The following is a 19,115-nucleotide window of genomic DNA, read 5'->3' on the forward strand; positions in this document are numbered from 1 at the left end:
CATCTCATTCTCAATAAGAGAATTGGATGGATATATTTTACATGGATATATTTTACAGGAAACTTTTGCACAGTTTTTCTCTGAAGGCTATATCTATGACTCTCATTTCTTTCTTTCCAACTATTGCAATTCATAGAGTTTACTCTACATTTCTTAAGTAGCATCTTCTGCTTTATACTCTTCAGTCCTATATGTTAAGAGTCATGAGATATAAAATCCAAGGATTCTATCATATTCATGATTGCTTTAGCAGAGCTTGGAAAAAATTTTCAGGATAATAAAAGATATTTTTTTCTAAGGAGTTGGGTGATAATAGAATTTTTTACTGATACTAAGTTTTAATGAAGTGAGAACAAAACTGATCTCAGAGAAAGTAGAAAATGTATTTGCCGTGATTAGCTTTGATTTTAGATCTTAGTCCTTTGTTCTTAAATAAAGACTGTCCTCCCTATTTTCATAAAGAATAGACTAAAAGAAAAAGGTGGAAGGAAACAAAGTGTGAAGAACTACTGATGAGAAAGGTGATTACAAGACCAACCTGAAATTTAAATCAGAACTAAGGATGGATGCATGGAAGTGAAACTTTTTTTTTTAAGATTTTATTTATTTATTCATGAGAGATACAGAGAGAGGCAGAGACACAGGCAGAGGGAGAAGCAGGCTCTCTGCAGGGAGGTTGATGAAGGACTCAGATCCTGAGTTCACACCCTGAGCAGAAGGCAGACACTCAACCACTGAGCCACTCAGGTAGGTGTCCCAAAAGTGAAGTTTCTGAACTTTGCTGAGGACCTGCAAAGATAAATAAGATCTGAAAAAATTTTGCAGTACAATAGTAAGTTAAACAGACAAAAATCCGCACCCTCTGTATCTTTAAACATTGAACATACATTCTCCCAGTTTATCAATCATGTAGTAATTATTTTCTATGGTGTTCTTTGACATGGAATGCTTAATGTTGCATTTTCTTCTCTAATATTTTAATTTTCTCATTTAGATTTGAATCTGTCTAAAGTTTAGCTTCATGTATAATGCAAAACCAGGAACTATTAGTCTAATTTTATATCTTTTTTGCTAGAATTTTACACATGTTGTAATTTTTAAGCACTACATCAAAGGGTGGAGTAGCAGGTGACATTAATGAAAAGAATGTGACATCAAAAATGGATTTTTAGGGGATTCCTGGGTGGCTCAGTGGTTTGGCACCTGCCTTTGGTCCAGGGTGTGATCCTGGAGTCCTGGGATCGAGTCCCACGTTGGGACACAGAGCCTGCTTCTCCCTCTGCCTGTGGCTCTCTCTGCCTCTCTCTCTCTCTCTATGTCTATCATGAATGAATAAGTAAAATCTTTTAAAAAATGGATTTTTAGATATTTTCTTCTTGTCTTACATGAACCTTATGATTTGCATAGATTATCTTAATCATTCTCACAGTTAAAGGGAAGAAATTGAGTTTCACAATTTAGGTTTTATGCCTAAAATTGTATTTAAGACACAATGAAGCCAAGATGTCTTATAATTCAATGTTCTGTCTTTACCACTTTACTAATTTACAGAATGGGAGTAACTGGAGCATTTAACTATGTATCCCTCCATGATTCCATTTAATCAATAGAAATGAAGATTATTATGAAAGAGGAAAAAAAAGTCTATTAAGAAAGTATTTATTTAGAAAGTTCTAGGATTCACTCAGTTGAAATCTGTACTCAGTAAAATGATCTTGCATCTCCTGGCTTTTTGTTATTGGTTACAAAATGTCTATAGTTAGTAAAAGAATAGAGGTTGACATAGACTAAAAACCTCAGTAATAACATAAGTGTATTACATGGGGATACAAGATTAGTTGCATGGGGATACAAGATTAGTTCAGATGAAACATAGGTAAAGTCTTAGAGTCAAGAATCTGGAAAGCACCTTATTGCTTTCTCTACTTCTCAAAATTATTTTACTCATTTACATACCATATTTTGTATTCAGCCTTTATCACTAGACTGAAACTGTGCTTTCAAATGCATCAATGATTTCCAGATTGGCAAATCCATGTCTACTGGTGTCAGCAGTACATTTACCTAATTTCATAAAACATCATTGATCAAACAAGCTGTGACTCTCGCCTACCTTTTTTTTCTTTATTATCACTCTTTACTGGTTTTCATCCATTTTCTTTCATTTCAATTATTTCGGCTTTTTTACAGTATTTTCCTTTTTTAGCCTTTCAAGTGGTGGTGTGGCTCAGAGTTTTAGCATATTCTTTGCTCTTTTTATTACATATTTTCTCTTGAAGTCCTCATCTTTGTATGTGACTATAAAAACAGAATACAGGGATCCCTGGGTGGCGCAGTGGTTTGGCGCCTGCCTTTGGCCCAAGGCGGGATCCTGGAGACCTGGAATCGAATCCCATATCGGGCTTCCGATGCATGGAGCCTGCTTCTCCCTCTGCCAGTGTCTCTGCCCCTCTCTCTCTCTGTGTGACTATCATAAATAAAAAATTAAAAAAACAAAAACAAAAACAAAAAAACAGAATACAGAAAATATTCAAATCTTTATTTTTAGCCAAAAATAAATGGACCAGAGCAACATACCTAAATGAGGAATACATTGCTTCCAAAATCCAAAGAAGCTCACTAGGTCCCCTGCCTCTTTTTTGGCTGTAAGAAAGCCCAGAGACAATAATTAATCTTATCTCAGAGAGATATTTTAATACGCCCTGCACTAATGGGCCCCTAGAAATTTCACTGAGGAAGAAGGCCCCTGAATTTTTGTCAAATTTTTTTTCTGAAATTTGTCAAACTCTCCGACATACAAATGTCTTAGCAATAGACCTTGAGTAATTGCTACCTTTTGCTCATTAGATCCAGTCCACAGAGTGTCATTAATGTAAAAGACCATGTGGAAAGGAAAGGTAATATTTCTACAAACTAAATTATCACATGAGCCTTGAGAATTGATATGCCCCTCAGGTAAAAGAATGAAAGTATATTACTGGCTTTGCCCACTGAAAGCAGATTGCTTGTGATTGGTCGTATTGACAGAAATGGAGAAAAGGCAATTGCCAGATCAATAGCTGCATAACAGATATTAGGAGATATACTGAATTTGCTGAAGCAATGAAACCACATCTGGCATAGCAACTGCAATTGGAATAGTCAACACCAGATGGTTACAATAACCTACAGTCTTTCTCTAAGATCCATCCATCTTCTTCTCAGGCCAAATAGGAAGAATGAGATGGGAATTACCACCCCTTCCCTTCTCCATTTCTTGATGATGGGTGGCACTAATCTCTACAATTCCTCCAGGCATGTGATATTGCTTTTGGTTTACTATTTCCCAGGTACAGACACTTCTAGTCATTTCCACTTGCACTTTCCCACTGTAATAGCACTTACTCCACAAGTCTGGAGTTGCTATGTGGGGATTCTGCTAGTTGCTGAGTATATCTATTCCGATTGTACATTCTAGAAAAGGAAAATTACCACAGGATGGGTTGGGAGGCCCACCAAGCCCACTGTGAGAGGGATCTGAGCTAAAACTCCATTGATCACCTGACCTCCATTAGCCACTTCTCTGATAGGTACATGACAGTGACATCTTGGTTCTCATGGAATTAGTTCTGAGCCAGTGTCCAATAGTCTTTGAAAGTTCTGATGGTTTCCTTTTATGCAATGCACAATTACCCTAGTAAAAGACTGTAGGTCTCATTGAGGAAGGTTGGAGTAAAGATTAACAGTATAAATGTTAGTCCATGTACCAAAATCCTTCTTCATGGGGACCCAGCCTTATCATTCAGGCTCTGTAAACTCCTTAAATATGGGAATTGATTGAAGAACCATGGCTCTATGTTTCAATGGTTCATGTTAGACTTTTATTCACTTAATCTAGAAGTTTTCTGCTTATACCAGTCAAATGAGGATGTAGTAGCCTTCCTATATATTTCACTTCTGGGAACACCATCATTAATTGGTCAATGCCACAGGTCCATGTTGAGTCAGAGTATTCTGATAACTGGTTTGGCATTGCTATCCATTATAGTAACCATACTCATCTTGTCTTTGCAATTGAACACTTCCTTGACACTGCGATCTAGGATCCAATCCTCCATTGTATCTAGATTTCCCAATTCAGTGACTATAGTTCCACAGAGAAGAGTGATCTCAGAGTTCTTAAGGATGTTGGGGGCTTCCCTCACAAATTTATTTCTCATGGTGAAAAGTATGTCTCTGGAGATCCCTGGGTGGCTCAGCAGTTTAGCACCTGCCTTCGGCCCAGGGCATAGTCCTGGAGTCCTGGGATCGAGTCCCACATCAGGCTCCCTGCATGGAGCCTGCTTCTCCCTCTGCCTGTGTCTCTGCTTCTCTCTCTCTCTCTCTCTCTCTCTCTCTCTCTCTCTCTCTCGCACACACACACACACACGAATAAATAAATAAAATATTTTTTAAAAGTATGTCCCTGAACCTTCCCAATGTGGGTGAGTAGGTTTTATTTTTTATTTTTTTTTTAATTTTCATTTATTATTGATGATAGTCACACACACATAGAGAGAGAGGCAGAGACACAGGCAGAGGGAGAAGCAGGCTCCATGCACCGGGAGCCCGATGTGGGATTTGATCCCGGGTCTCCAGGATCGTGCCCTGGGCCAAAGGCAGGCGCCAAACCACTGCGCCACCCAGGGATCCCGGTGAGTAGGTTTTAAATAACAAATCCGCTCTAACATTCCAATCTCTTCCAACTTCTGAATCTCGTTCTGTTCATTAAACCAAAACAGTTCTAGTATTTCCAACTTGTTCACAATGGGTCACATTTTGGTCCATATTTTAGTCAACCAACCAAACAAATTGTTACAGCTCTTTCCTCAAGCTGCAATATTAGATGCAGAATCTCTACTTAGTGAGCTCATATTAACAAATTTAGCCCGATCCAATTTCATTCCCACACACATTCCCCAGATTTCTGTCTGTATAAATTAGAAAACTCAAGTAGTTGTTTTGAAATATTGCTCACATTCTCATGGGTCACACTTTGTCCATTTATTTTTGGGGCCTTCTGGGACTTGAATCTTATTATAAGTTTAGTTGCAGAGCAACTGTCTCAGGAAGTCCATGCAATTTCTTCAGCATTGTAGGGTTAATCCTCTCAGAAGGGGCTAAGGAGGCTACTCCCACTGGGGATAAAAGACTGTTCCCTCTGGGGATGGGGAGATCCCTTCCAGTGGCAAAGAAGACTCATCAGAATTTAAAGGCTCAATATCCCCAGCTTCATCAGGATCTTCCCACATGTCCCCCTTTCCAACTGATAGGACCCCATTCTTCCCCAATCAATGCTCTCCTTTAACAGTAAATACTCTATGACACTGAGGGTTCAATTTCTATAGTAATTCAAACAATCATAGAATGAAATTCTAGGTTTGATTTTTAACAATCCCAAACCTGTAGTTAGAGAATATAAGGGTGTTCTTCATTGTATACATAAAGTTTTTAGATTATTTAGGCAGCACCTCAGCTGAGAGTTCAAATCCCTGAGCTCACTCTTTTCTTTCCCAACTATGTCCAGTAGAAACCACCAGCCAGTCTCACTATATCTGTTAGTTAGACCAAAATGTTTGAAAGTATCATAGTCACCCAGCTTCTTGCTTTTTTTTCTTTCAAGATTTCATTTAAATTCTAGTGAATTAACATATAGTGTAATATAGATTCAGGGGCAGAATTTAGTTATTCATCACTTGCCCATAATCCACTTACCCCATGCCCCCACTCACCTCCAGTAACCCTGTTTTTTCTCTATTGTTAAGAGTCTCTTAAGGTTATTGCTTTTTTAAGTGGTTGATTATGAGTATCCAGGAGTGATGTTTTGGATATCTATTGCCGGATCACACCACGGACCATTGGAAATAGCCATTAAATCTAATCCAGTTAGAAATCCAGTTAGAAAGCCAATTTCAGAAACTCTAGAACCAATTTAGAAACTTTACCCTTAATGCTCTATTTCTCTAGAACCAGTCTCAGTATCAAAATCTATATTAGACAGGGTTCTCTAGAGAAACAGAACCAATAAGTTATAAATTTATTATAAGAAATTAGTTCATATGACTATGAAGATTGAAAAATGTCCAGATATGCAGTTGGCTAGTTGGAGACCCAGGAGAGCCAATGTTGTAAGTTCTTGTCTAAGGGTGGGAAATGTCTGGTGTTCCAGCTAAGCAATCAGGCAGAAGAAATCCCTTTACTCGGCCTTTAAAAAAAAAAAAGTCTGGTCAACCTGAAGGATATAAGGATACAGCCTTTTTGCTTCAAGAAGTACAACTTTAGGGCAACCCCGGTGGCACAGTGGTTTAGCACTGCCTGCAGCCCAGGGCGTGATCCTGGAGACACTGGATCGAGTCCCACTTGGGCTCTCTGCATGGAGCCTGCTTCTCCCTCTGCCTGTGTCTCTGCCTCTCTCTCTCTCTCTCTCTCTCTCTGTGTCTCTATGAATAAATAAATAAAATCTTAAAAAAAAAAAAAAGAAGTACAACTTTGAAAGACAAGCCTTGCTCCACAATTCCCCACGGAATCAGCTGAGGCCTCTATTGCAACTACGTTGTGTGGATGGAGAACTTCTCCCTTTACCCAATTTTGCTTCCCTAACCCTCAATACTCTCATTCTCAAGAGACATTAAAGTTTCTAGTGACATCTGGATGGCTCAGTCAGTTAAGCAACCTGCCTTTGGCTCAGGTCCTATGATTCCAGGGTCTGGCTCTAAGTCAGCCTCCTGCTCAATGAAGAGTCTGCTTCTTGCTCTGCCCCATTCTACTCTCCCCATCCCCACTTGTGCTCTCTTTCAAATAATTAAAGAATATCTTTAAAAAAAAGTTTCTACACAGATATCTCAGAGCTTCAGAGTCTATTTCCTAGGGAATCCTATATATATTTATACACACACACAGACACACAAAGAAGTTGCTTTATTAACTCATTTTATGTTGTTTTTAGAGGAATAAAAACATTTTGTCACATCATGACTTTAGTTGCTTCCTTTTTACTTAATTCCTACTGTATTTTCTCTTTTAGTTGTGCAGTATCCAGCCATTCAATAAATGAGGATACTCTAACTGCAGAAATGATTATGAATGAGATTACACAAGAAATAATGGACATTTGGTTTTGATCTGGCAGATAAGGAGCTTGACAATTATCACTTCCATCTATACAACAACAAAGAAAGCTAAATAAACTGAAAATAAACAACTCTTCTTAAATCCATGAGGGAACTGAAATCACAGGTCACTGCATTGTAAATTGAAGTGACAGGAAAGTGGATACAGAGAATCAAAGTTTACTGAAGCAGAAGCCCAGGAATAGAAAGTTCCATAAAAACTGGCACAAACATAGGAAAACCCAAACTATAATAGACAAGTTTATAGAAAGAGGATTAAAGGAAGACTCCACAAAGACAATGACAGTTCATCTGAACAAGATTAATGAATTGAGTAGTTTCTGCCATTCAAACATTTTCCAAAACCCAATTTTGCCATTAGATATTTTTTTCACCAAATATACTATGGTTAAAAATATTCCCTATCCCTTCTGAATTCTTTGTCAAGCAGTTTGGGTGTCTCTATTTCTTTAGAGTTGGTTACTGGTATTTTATTTTGTTTCTTTGGTGATATCATGTTTCCCTGATTCTTCACAATCCATATAGCCTTGACTTGGTGTCTATACATATGAAGAAGTAGTCTTTTCTTCCAGACTTCATAGATTGGCTCTGGCCGGCAAAGGCCTTCATCCATCAGCCATGACAGAGATTCTGGGTAGGTCTGGTGCTGGAACCAGGGGCAGGCAGGCCTGGAACCTGGGTCCTTGAGTGGGTTGACTTAATGCCTGGGTCCACAGACACTGGCCTGATACTAGTGTGGACCTGGAACCAGGATCTGTAAAGGTGGGCCTGGAGCCTATGTCCATAGTGGTTGATCAGAAGACTGGGTCTGGAGAGACTGACTTGATGCTAAAATGGGCTTGGAGCCTGAGGCTGTATGAGTAGGTTGGGAGTCTGCATCCATGAAGGCTGCACTGGAATGGAACCAGCCTGACACCAAAGCTCTTTTGTCTCCTTCCCCATGTGAGAGCTCCCAAGTGGAGAAGGTCTCTCTGGGTACTGCACTTCCTGAGCATCAGGAGGACTGATGTGTACAAAGTGAGACTATCCTTACTCCCATCGGTGCATTTCTTATTTCCATGCTTCCTCTAATTGCTATAATCTCTCACCTGGATTCTATAACTCTTGTGAGGATGTGTTGTTGCTGTTGGTGGTGGTGGTGAAGATGTTTTTACATGTGGATGGTTGTTAAATTAGTGTTTCTGTGAAGCGACAAAAAAACCTCTTATTCTGCCATCCTGCTGATGTCTCTTCCTCAATTAAACTCTTTTTGTCTTAGATTTATGTATTTATTTTGTGGGGGAGGAACAGGGGAAGAGAATCTTCAAGCAAACTCTGCTGCACTGAGCAAGAAGCCTGACACAAGGCTCGATCCCATCACCCATGAATTATGACCTGAGCCAAAACTAAGACTCACATGCTCAATCAACTGAGCCATTCAAGTGTCCTCTCAGCTAAATTCCTAAAGAAAGATTTTTTTTCTAAAATATTTTAAGCTCACAGGTCTGGTGGTTTAAGCAACACATTATATACATTAACCAGTACTGACATGAAGCTGAAACTAAAAGTTGCCTCCTATCTTGTTTCTCTTCCTTTTGTTCCTTATCTCAAATAAGGAAGTTGGTTAGGTGCCAAATGGGTTTAAAATGAAAGGTTCATGAGTTCTGAGGAAATCTTTTTCTTTTTCTGGAAATTCAAGTGTATAATGACTTTCTGATTGAATCACAAGCTGCTGTAGTGATATTTTATAAATGTACTGGTATTCTCTGGTGATGGATACATTTTGTCAGTATCCTGTTTCCTTTCTTAGTAGAAGGCCCACTTTTCAGCTGTTGAAGATTGATCGTATGTTCTAAATGCTAACCCTTCCCTCTAGTTGAATCAGGGTATAATAAAAATGTAAATGAAGATATTTTTGCAGCTTTTTGGATACTGTGGTGTTTACATAGGTCTGTGGGTTTGTTTTGATAGAGAAAGGAAGTTGATACTAAAATATGGTGTATCATCATATAATAAGTCATTACTGAAATGAGTTGAATCAAAATCTCATCTTCCTAACCATAATCCAAATAACTCTTTACGAATAAGTAAATTTCTCCATTTTAGTAACTTTAAGTGAGGGGAAGTCAGAAAGGCACAGATAATTTTGAAAGTGTGTGTGTTTGTGTGTTAATTCTAAGGGGAATAGAAATTTTCTGTTTTTATAGCTAATTTGTGGAAAAGTCAAAAAAGGCTATTCTACTAAACACGCAATGTTTTGACCTTGCTTGAATGATTTGCAAACATGTGTAATACATGTATGCCCTACTCTTGGGCCTATATTATGATCAAACCCAGAATATCCCGCTGTAGCAGTATTTTTCTGTTGCTTAACAATGTCTGGGAATGTGATCTACACAAGATTGAGGTTCTATAAATCAATCAAGTTTTATACTATGCAAAAAGGTGACATTATCTGTAGAAAAAGTAAGAACAATTGGTAGTGGAAGAGGGGCTATGGAAACAAAAGAGATTTTGATGAACAGGTGACTTGGGTCTAACTCCTAAGAAGACCATTGACTAGGTGATCAGGAGAGAAACTGGAAAAAGGAATCCTGAACTGGGGAGATTCTAAGCAAATCTAGAGTGATAGGAAAGTACAAGATGACATAGGCAACTAGGCAATGAGGAGGGATGTAGTGTGTGCAGAGAGACAGGACAGGGAGGAGCAAGTGGAGATGATGACAGGGGCTCTTGGAATGCAGGGAAGATAAACAATGTGAAAGACATGAAATTACTCTAAGGCTTGGTGCTGGCCCAGTGGATAGCCTCTGTAAATCATGCCATCATCCTTACTCTTCTCCATGTTGGCCTCTCAGTCCATAATGCTCTTCTACATGTTCTCTGATGGGTGGAGAGAGAAAAACAGAGTCAAAAAATAACCTTCAAGAGGCCCTCTTAGCCATTTCTTACTTCTCTGTTCATTTCCTGTCCCCTCTGGAATGTCCTTCACCTTGTAGGGTGTGACTGCCTTCTCTGTTGACACTGCCTGGTGCTACTCATTGTGTCAATTGCTCTGAGGATCCCCCAGGGGTAAGTGCTAGACATTTAGGGCAGGATTAATCTATACAACTAAAACTTCCCTAAGGGGCGCTTACCTGGCTCAGTGGCTCAGTCGGTTAAGCATCTGCCTTCAGTCAGATCACTGATCTTGGGGTCCTGGAATCAAGCCCTACATCAGGCACCCTGCTCAGTGGGGAGTATGCTTCTCCCTCTAACCTTTTACCCACCCCCCACCTCACTTATGCTCTCTCTCTCCCTCTCTCAAATAAATAAAATCTTTTAAAAAATTAAACATCCCTAGGAAATAAAATATTGTAATTTTGTTCAAAAATTTATTATTGCTGGCTGTTAACAGCCCTGGTCCAAAGAGATTGAAGACAGGAACTATATTTTGTAGTTTGAAATAAAGATTTCCAGTAATCAAAAGTTTACCCCCAAAAAACAAATATTACCACAACTTCAATAACTTTTCAGTGCATGCCCAAGAACTTATCCCAGCAGCTAGAAATCAACAGATACATTCATCAGAATTGGAAATTTGATATAAAGGATACCCCAGCCAGGACCCCAGCCCTTCTCTGGCCAAGCAGTTCTGTATTCTCCAGTACTGCTTTCATGGGGAATATGCACATTTTTGTAGGTTAAGGCTTGGAATTAGGTAGATGCCTTCGTCCCAAGCCTTTTGTGGCCAGACTTCTCTAGACCTTTGCCCTGTTACAGGTCCCTGGCTAAGCTAAAGTTTCCAGCCTGTGTGTGCATTAAGCACCCCTTTAGTAGTCCTTGAGCAGCCCAGCTGTGTTAGGTCATTAGAGCTAGTTCCCAGCACCAAAGGTACAGCCCCTAGGGCCCCTGACCCTCCACCATCACCACCCCTGCCCTGCGCCTTGAATATTGCTCCAGGCAGCAGCTGCAAATTGGCAACAGACTCAATTTGGTCTTACTGCCTGAAGGGGCTCCTGGGATTCTCCAGCAACGGCCCGGATATCTCTTTTTCTTGTTCTTGTTTATTTGTTTTGTTTTGTTTTTTGAAAGGTGACATAAAATGAAGTCGTTTGCATCCAGGTGTTTTAAAATTGAAGTGGCCCTGAAAGAGGTGGGCCTTATGCACATACTCTTCTCCTCAAGTGGAACCATGAACCTTTGAAATGGGCCATGCCGCCTGCCTTCAGCCCAAGGCATGATCCTGGAGTCCTGGGATCAAGTCCCACGTCAGGTTCCCGGCATGGAGCCTGCTTCTTCCTCTGCCTGTGTCTCTGCCTCTCTTTGTGTGTGTGTGTGTGTGTGTGTGTGTGTGTGTGTGTGTGTGTGTGTGTGTCTTTCGTGAATAAAGAAATAAAACCTTTAAAAAAATGACAAATTTAAAAACGATTAAATGGGCCATGTGACAAATACTCCAAGAACTCTGCAAGAACTTGCTACAATAGTGGACTTTAGCTCAGTGAAAGCCTTAGCTACCAATTATGTTTAGTCAAGGTTAGTTTTCTGCTGCCAATACCAATCAAAATTCTTTGTGAACAATGTAAACAAGCATTACTTTTTTGACTTTAGAACCCCTGACTTTTGCTTCTTAGTGGACACTATTTGGGTTAATACCCAAACCTGTGTACCCTGAATTGCAATTCTTTGATCCTAAATAAATACTTTTGCTTCAATATTGCCTTCTGAAAATTTTAGATTGATAGGTGGTTATACCAGCCATCTCACCTGGCCCCTCTTTGACAAAAGAGTGGGGTAAGCTGGAGCTCTGCTTTCAGGGGGAACATTCACCATTGGGTAGATTAGGGTTTGGACTAGGTATGCACCTCATCTCTCAATAGCCCTCTCCTGCAATCCAGTCTTTCCTGACCATTGTCCTATTCCAGATCCCTGGCTACACTGACTAGCATTATACATAAGGCATAGGGGAGCATTGGCACTCCTTCAGTAGGCCTTGGATAGCAGAAGCCTCCTAGACCTGTGTAACTAGAGTTCAACCACAACCACTTGCATAGACTCCAGGGTAGAGGGGGCCTATCCCCTATTATTTTCAGGAGGCAACTGCAAATTGGCACCAATCTGCCCCTATCTGTACTTGCCACCTGATGGGATCTTATACTTCTCCAGCAACCAGGGCTCTTAGGTGTTCCTTATTGGAGACTATCCCAGGCCACTCCAACCTCTACTCTGGCAGGCTGTCCAGCATCTCTGGCTCTGCCTGCAGAGATGTATGCCCATTTGTGTAGGATAGAGCTTGGAATAAAGCAGATGCCTATTCTCCCAAGATCCTGCCTCTTCTGATACTTGCCCTGTTGAGAGTCCCTGGAGAAAGAAGAGGAGGAGAGAGAGAGAGAGAGGGAGAGAAATAATGCCCCTTTAAAATGGAAATATTTTAAAGGGACACAAGCTTCTTGGGAACTTCCAGCTGCACAAAATATTCTTCTCTAAATGAAAAAAGAACGTATACACATAATTGGGGGGGAGCTAAATATATAAATACTATTCTCAACTATGTATATATGTGTGGGAGTGTGTGAATGGCAAGTTCTGAGCCAATTGTATCACATATACATGTGTGTCATATATATATAATCATACACACAATTAGAATCTAAAGTATCTCCTAAAAGGTAGAAATTCTTCTAGACTGGGTAGCAAATACACTGTTCATTAAACTATTTTGTCAAAGTAGAACAAGTATATACTATTGATGCTTTGAAGCAAAACGTATAAATGTCTATCATACACCTTTGAAGTATTTATCCACATGCCAAATTATGATAAAATTTTGCTTTAGAAAAAATATATAATTGTATTTCAAGAACATCCTATTTCACACTGTTGTATTAAAATTGATAATATTTAAAATCGTTTGACAGCTGTTTTAAAGTAGACAAATAATGCAAAATGCCAGTGTTTACATTAATTAGGAAACCTAACTTTATCCATTCAGCAAACTTCTATTTTGTCCAGAATGTCCAATGACACTCATTCCTATTGCATAATAGTGATGTATGCTAGCCACTTTTCCTAAAGATTATTTTATATTAACTTGTTTAATTTTAAAAACAAGCTTGTAAAATAAAGACTATTATCATCTCTGCTTTGGATATGAAAACAAATTAGTCAAACAGATGTTAAGTATCTTTCTCAAGATCACAGAGATAGTAAGCCATGGAGCTGGGATTTAAACTAGAGTCTCTGCTCTAACCATTATGGTTTGTTGCCATAAAATAGATTTGCCATTCAGTACTCTGAATAAATAGAAGTTACCTTGTACAGAGTATATTTTATGAAAATATTGGGAATACTAAGATTATTTTGGCCATGATTAGTATGACACTAGTTTACATCTCTTCTTATAAAGTACCTAAGACTGAGTTTTTAAAGTTCTGATCTATTCAATTTCAAATACTGGGAAAACACAGAATGTGAAGTATGCTTTACTGTAAACATTTTTGGAGATGAAATTGGGGCTGTTAGAATTCCTATAACTAAGAGATTTACACATCCCTGAGAAGACTTTTTTTGTGATCTGTTTCATTCATTTCATGATTAAGCATGTAATGTCATGATTATTCTGATATATAATTATCTCCTAAGGCCTGCTTTCTCTTCTAGCATGGAAACCAGAAGAAAAGCTATATTCATACTTTACTTGATATCAAATTGCCAAAGTCAGAGCACAGACTTAAGATCTACAGTATGCTGGATTTCTGCCGATTGAATTACAACCCTATTGTCATCTAACAGGAATACAGGACAGAAAGCTACATATATCTTAACACTGTAATATAACCATGTTATATAACCAAAATAATTTTTCCTAGGCTTTAGAATGTAGTAAAATATTTGAAGGACAATAATGTTTAAATATCTCTGAAGGATAATGTAGATTTGGACTAAACGTTGCTTCAATAGGATTCAGAAAACAGTTTTGAATTAGTCACTTCTCTTTAGTTATGGTTAATAGAAATTTGAGTCCGTTTAAATGGCTTAGACTAATGAAGGTGTTTATTATGTTACAGAGGGGAAGCTGAATAGGGTGGTACACAAAATTGAAGAAAAAGCTACCAAATTCAGGGCACCATGGATGAAATTGCATTGTGCTAGTCTCTGCTTCTCTTTAAATTGATAAGGCAACAAGTATCTTAGCAAACCCAACTGAAAAATCCAACTTAAAAAAAAAATCTATCTCTGAGCTTCCATTCATCAATTCATGAACTCAGATTTGTCTTGCTTGGGTCACAGATCTGCTCCTACAGACCTTAAACCATAGGTCTACCCCTTAAACTACCCCTTTGTGTTTTACCAAAACAGAAAGTTCAGATCCGGATCTGTGGTTGTCTCTTTTGCTATGAGGAAAGGGATTCAGGGTGCCTGGAAAATAGAGTAGAGTCTTTCAAAGAAAAGAGAACATAATTTCCAAAAAAAAAAAAAAAAGTGACAAGAAGGAACTTAAACCTAGATATTGAGAGGATATAATCAATACTTGTCCATTAGGTTGATTCTGTATTCAAACACAAACCATACTAAAAGATGAAAAAAATAATGCAGCAAACCACATTTATATGTAAAATTTAGGTATTTTCTTTTAAGGCTGAGAAAAAATTCTGAGGTATAGATGTCAAAATTTGCCTCCAGTTTTCCTTCAATACAAAGAATTTTAAAAATTTATTTTCTTTCAAAAAGATCTTTTATTTTAGTATAGTTTCAGTTTTTGCTACATTTGTTGCAGGGTTACTGGTTCTTGTCTCAAGGAATTGAAGAATGAATCTCATGGACACAAAAGCGTGAAATGAAATGAAAGCTTATTAAGGGAAGGTGAAAGCAGAAAGGAATGAAAAAAAGCTTTCTAGAGAGAGGAAGTTCCCAAATGGTTTGACACTGAGGGCTATTGGCAGTCTTTTATTGAGAACTGACTGGGAAGCTTGTGGTTTTGAGATTCTTGTGCCATCTTGGTTTAAGCAAAGATGATTGATAACATCTTTCATGGCTCACTTTTCTGAGGTCTGGTCATTTTCTGTGATTACAACGTAGCTGCCAAAAAAAAAAAAAAAAATACTCCCTAACATCCAGGGCAGGTGGTCTAGTTTGTTCCCTTATCTCTGGTTTTGTCGGCCTCAGCATTTCTCCACATTTGGGATTTCTATGAGCCTGGTCACATAGGCCCCTGTGTGAGCCTAGTCAGGGGAGTCAGGGGCCTCCTATCTCACCCTACCTATACCGTAACCCTTTCCATACCCACAGTTATTACTTAGAAATGAACAAAATAAAACATTGTGACATTTCCAAATTATCAACCAAGTTTATAAAATGAGTTCATGAATTCAAGTATTTAAATTCTATTTTCTGAATTAAACTTACAAAATATCATGCAAGAATGAAGTCAAAGTCATGTCCCTATGTTTTCAAAGGAGCTATTGGTCTCCTTTGAAACTACCTAAATTTGGGGTGGGGGGAACACCTGGATGGCTCAGCAGTTAAGTGTCTGCCTTTGGCCCAGGGCATGATCCTAGAGTCCTGGGATTAAGTCCCACATTGAGCTCCCTGCATAAAGCTTATGTCTCTGCCACCCCCCATCTCTCTCATGAATAAATAAATAAAATATTTTTTAAAAAAGTATCTACATTTTTTGTATATATGGAGAATTATCTGATTTAATGAAGATAGGTTATTTTGATTATTCCACTATAAACTATTTGACTGAATGATAAAGCCAATCATTTAAGGAAAAATCAAACTTGGAATATTACTCCTCTAATAAAAACAAATATAAAAGACTTGAGAATCTTGGAAATAGATCAGAAACTTATGACTTGTCATCATTACCAAATTAATGCAATTGTTTAGATATTCTTTCTATCTACCAATATAATTTGCCTTTGCTCAGTACTGTAAAAATTCGAGGACTGAGATTAAAAGCAGTGAATAGTGTCTACAGGTTTCTCCCTTGGCTGTTAGTTTAATAGTCCAGAGATGGTTATTTTTGCTATAACCTTGGCTTACGCTGGAGATAAAAATCTCACAATCTCTTCCTTTCTCTCATTATGAGGTAATTCATTAAAAGTAGAGCAAACAACCAAAATATAGAACAACAAAATTTCAAATTCCTTATTTCAATTTCCTAGTCTACTGCCTCCTGCTGGTGCAGCCTACAAGCCTCCTCCGGTCTTTCAGGATTTGTATTTCTTCCCCTAAAAACCAAGTACCAGCAGCTGCAATGCATAATCATAGAGGTTCTGGATGGAAAGCCACCGAGACATCTATCTCCCCAAGCTAGAAACAGAAGACATTCTCTCCAGGCATAGTTTTTAAAAAATAGGTGTTTGGCCTTCAAGAAACGACTTGGCCCTTAAGATGGAGATTTACCTTGTCAGCTCACTGCTTTATTAAGGGACCCTTTCCAGTTCCCAGGAACTGGGGCAGAGAAGCTGTGAGCTTATGTCCTCCAGTGCTGTGGACTGTTCTACCCTCCAGCACTGTGCCCAAAACTACTGGGACATTAAACTCAATCCTCTCGTCCTCTCTTAGAATGTGTCCCCTGAATTTACAGATGGCATTTTCCTTAGAGTAACTTGAATTTTTAAATTTATTATTAAAGTTAATTATGTACTCTTCCTGTCCAATTTTACTACCATCATACTTGCCCAGAGGAAAATAGCATTAATAATAAGTCCTTCACCTCTTTATCTATACATAAGCAAATGTGTACAAGCATGATTACATAAACTGGTCAGTATGCAGCCTCGATTACAACCTTGACCTTAGCTTTGGGTAACAGTCATAATGCCCATTGTCCCAACACCATGGAATCCTCAGCAGTGGAACTAACTCACTTGCTCTTTTAATATATGATGGAAGGTTGGCTGTTTTACCAACGCAGTAGCCCCACACCAACGTTAATAGTCACTAGAATGATTTCAGTGCAGTTGTTTTCAACCTTAGCTGAAAATTAGAATTGTAAGAGTAGCTTAAATTTTTTTTCAATAACCTAACCACACCTTTGATCTATTAACTCAGAGTCTTAAGAGGTGGGATAATCTCAGGCCTCAGCATTTCTTCAAAGCTCCTCTGTATAATTTCAGTGTCCAGCTGATTTGAGAACTATTTCCACAAGGCCAGAGAGATCACATTGTGTGACACCTGTCTACCCTGACCACCCCAACCAATCTTAAGGACTTGTTGGACATTAAGGACTTGTTGGACAAGGTTACAAAAATGAAATAGCTGAGGTTTGTAATTACCTTTGTCCGAATTTGGCCTACACGAACCGAACTAATTTTGCTAACATTGCAGAAAGAGCCATCCACTGAGGTGATGGATGTGTTAACTAAACTGATAGCGGACATCAGTTCACTCTACAGACATACATCAAATCATTGGGTTGTATATCTTAAACTTATACGGTGTTACATGTCAGTTATAACTCAAGGAAGCTGGAAAAAATAAAATAAAAAATATATAAATGTTTTTAAGACAGAAATGAAAGAGCCTTCAATGCTCAAGGATGATTCCACTACCTTTGCCTCTGAACATACTTACTCAAGGAAGGTAGTATTGAAGTCATTTATCCAAACATTGTCAAATACCCAGGCTGAGTTAAGCATCAGCAGTGGACTTTGTGAAACTTACAGTTTCTGCAGTCCTGCCTTCCAGTCATTGAGTCTATAGCTGTAAGAAGTGGCCCAGGAATCTGTCCTTTTATGGGGGATTATCTGTATAAATCTTACATGAAGACAAGTTTGGAAATCATGTAACTCTTCAATGAAGGAAGGACCGTTACCCAAAATAAGTACAAAACGTGGCCTTTCCCCAGGAATTATGACAGTACATGTGTGTGAGTGTGTGTGTGCGTGTGTGTGTATGTGTGTGTGTGATATCTCCTAGGTATTTTGCATAAGAGGGAGAGAGATAGAGAGACATTTTTGTCATATGCCATGTCTCATAAACCAAGGCACCAGAAAGCAATGAGGACTAAATTACTCTGACGAAGAGGTTAGTGAATCCTCAAGAAGAGCTTTAGGTTTACTCATCCATTGTAAAGGCTGTCAGAGATGACATCATGGTGGCAGAAAAGCAGGGAGATATTTATGAGCAGTAGGATCTAATTGAACTCCAGAGCCCCTCTGAAGTCAGAGACAGAAATGTTCTCTTTTAGTCAGTGTGAAAGCCAGAGTATGCATGAGAGAAGAATGAAGAGATAAAAGATACCAGGGGGAAAAAAAAAACAAAAATGTAACCTCTTTATAGGAACAAAATAACCAACAAAGATATTTTAACTATTAATAGCAGATCTTTTTATGGTTAGAAATAGAAGAATAAAGAAGAAATTATCTTTCCCATGGGAATAAAGAAAAACCCAAATGTGTGGGAGTCAAGTACAGTTGTTGACCTTTAATGAATAATTTTATCTTTGTGAGAATGACAATGACAGTAAGCTACTAAAGAAATGAAAGAGTAAAGTTGCTTTTTAAAAATATCTGTGTTTATGTAAGTTGTATTTTGGTCCTATATGATAATTAGTAAAGCCTGTTCGCTGGAACTATGATGAAATATTTATCTAGGTTTTAATATTTGTACTTAAATATATTTTGCTTATAATTTTCACATTAAACTTTAATTCTTTTGTTCCAGAGTTTCTCTTAGTGCATATGTAAAATGTCCATGAGTTCACAATTTTAAAAGTTTAAGAGTAACACACTACCAGATGTCCATATGATGATGTTCTTTTAAAGAAGTGTCAAAATATTCTGAAATGCACCTCACTTAGAACTCAGATAATACCAGTTTTTCCAAATTCTAGATCTCTGATTTAAACAAATCAGTACTGCAGGTTGGTTTACTGTTTCCTTTGGCCTATACATAGCTATGCAATTATATGATAAGCAAAAGAAAACTACCTCCTTCACTGATATTCTTAAATCAGCAATTTTGTCCCAGAAAAACTCGCAAGCTCTAGATTTACAA

The sequence above is a fragment of the Canis lupus genome, chromosome 27 (genome assembly GCF_011100685.1).
Source record: "Canis lupus familiaris isolate Mischka breed German Shepherd chromosome 27, alternate assembly UU_Cfam_GSD_1.0, whole genome shotgun sequence".
Taxonomy (NCBI): Eukaryota; Metazoa; Chordata; class Mammalia; order Carnivora; family Canidae; genus Canis; species Canis lupus.